We start from the raw sequence: 2,262 nt of genomic DNA, 5'->3' as shown, positions 1-2,262 counted from the left end.
TTGCTATATTTAACAAAGTTTAATAAATTAAATTAAATATAAGCTGATTTGGGTTTGCTTTTTAGTAAAGGTCTCCGGATAAACTTGGTTCTGATTATTATAAAAGCTTGGTTATAAAAAAAGCAATACTTTGTGCTGTGCTTAGCATATTCCATTGTAAGAAAATTATGTCAGTAACAATGTTACCCTGATTACAAACAAAAGTCTGTTCATCTGCACCAACCACCAAATTTGGATTTTTCTTGAACTGCATTAGGCGGCCGCACAAAATCAATCCAAGGGTCACAAATGGCCCGGTGCCGCACTTTGGAAAACCCTGCTTTAAACCAATAGTTGTCAAAGCGACGGTCAGTAATACCTGCCCTGTTGCAGATGGTTCATTTTTGTAACTGAACAACACAAGAATAAAATTGTGAACAACACAAAAAGAATAAAATTGTATATATATATATATATATATATATATATATATATATATATATATATATACTGTATATATATATTTGAAATATACAGTATATACTGTATATTTCAAATAGTGAAAAGGACAAAATGACCAGTAATCACATTCGAAACTAAAAGTGAGTCTATAAATAACTAAAATCTCTTAAAGCAATACAACAAAATGACAATAATTTTAGAAAATACAGCCTAGTCAAAATACATAAGGCCAGATAAAAAAAATAACTCTAAGGTAACAATGCAGGTAAGTTATAGGTATTTGGCTTTATATGTACAGGATGAAAACAATATTCAGGAATAGTTGCCCCAATAGATCCTACCACAAAATTTTACCATAAATAAAAAACTTTTTATTGAGGAGACAAAGGCATCAATCAATTCCCTAAAGATTATAGCACACGGAGGCTTTGGTGAGATACAGAAATACTAAAATTATATAAACTTTCCTACCTAAATGTGAATCTTAATACCTACCACTACAGTTTACACTAATGTATGCAGATGACTCACTTTTTCCTTTGGCACTTCTTGACGTCACAGCAGTTGTAACGCAGCTTTCAGCAGGTACACTTTTACTCATTGTTCCATTGGTGCTTTTCAAAACGAAACAGATTTTTCTTTTTGTATAGACTGTGACTAATTTAAAAAAAAAAAAGATTCCCAAAGCTGTTGCAGCTCCATCAGAATATGACAAATGTTTCTTTATAAATTGTGCCTGCAGGTGTATGATCCTCTAAATTTTAAACATTACTCCTACAACATTCCCTTGCAAACGTATTTATACTTTTAAATTTCTTCACATTTTTCATGTCACAACCATAGACAGATCATCACAAAGCAGAGCAGGGAGAAGAAATTGGTTGAATGATTTTATACAAGTAAAAATCTGGAAAATAAAGTGTGCAATTTTTTTTTCCGGACCACCTGAGTTGGTACCTTGCAGACCATTTTTTTCTACAGCTGCTGTCTTTTGCTGTGTCTCTACTAGCTTTCCCTTTGGTTTTAGACGCTGTGCAGCTGGAAAGACTGTTGTTTTGAAGTGTAACCATGGTAATAAGGTATCTTTTTATTGAAACCGGGATCTTTTGATTAGCTCAAGAGTTCAAATAATACCTGAACTATGAACCCCAGATGCAGAGGAGTTGAAAACGAGTCTTTATGTTCCGTCGATTAATCTCTATCATCGATCATTATGGGCAAGGATCCTCAACCCGACACCAGCGTCTCTCTGCCCTGGCGTAAATTTAAAGAGAAGTGGCAAAAGCAAATGAGTTGGATTAGCAGTCCTGGCCAGTAAATGATGGCATTATCCAGGAAAGGTTTCTGTGGAATATTGTCTCGGCTGTTAGCACCTTGTATTGCCTTGTTGCTGAAAATGTGCTATATAAGTGAAATTACCTTACCTTATGACAGATATGAGACTTTCAGACAGCAACAACCTTCAGTCAGAGGTCTGCAGATTTATTCCTGCCACCAGCATCAACATCCACAACAACTAGAGATACGTGGACGATACGAGTTATGACAGCACTTTATTTGGTCACCTTCCTAATGTAACGGTCTAAGTCATATTTTTTTGTGGCAAAACAAAAGATGATTTAGACAAAATAATACATATAAATCACTTTTGGCAAAAAAAAGGACTTGTGCCTTTATCTTGGGCAGGTGACAATTCACCTTTTGGATAAAAAAAAACTATTTTTGAATAGGATTTAAATTGGAATCACTACAAATGACTCTTTATTATTCAACATCAAAAATGTTTGCAGATTATGCTGAAAAGTTAAAAGTTGGGAAAAC

At 34.0% G+C, this 2,262-nt stretch overlaps 1 long non-coding RNA gene across 1 annotated transcript; it reads right to left on the bottom strand.

Annotated features, from left to right (window-relative positions):
- Window positions 1-1,380: 1,380 nt before the first annotated feature.
- LOC114138793 (uncharacterized) lies at window positions 1,381-1,959 on the bottom strand. The gene is made up of 2 exons (XR_003594305.1): window positions 1,866-1,959; window positions 1,381-1,695 (listed from the first exon to the last, which is right to left on the bottom strand). It is a non-coding gene; the product is annotated as an uncharacterized LOC114138793 (long non-coding RNA).
- Window positions 1,960-2,262: the final 303 nt, after the last annotated feature.

Source organism: Xiphophorus couchianus, chromosome 23 (genome assembly GCF_001444195.1).
Source record: "Xiphophorus couchianus chromosome 23, X_couchianus-1.0, whole genome shotgun sequence".
NCBI lineage: Eukaryota > Metazoa > Chordata > Actinopteri > Cyprinodontiformes > Poeciliidae > Xiphophorus > Xiphophorus couchianus.
The sequence above is the reverse complement of the archived record's forward strand: the minus strand, read 5'-3'. Positions and strand labels throughout refer to the sequence as shown.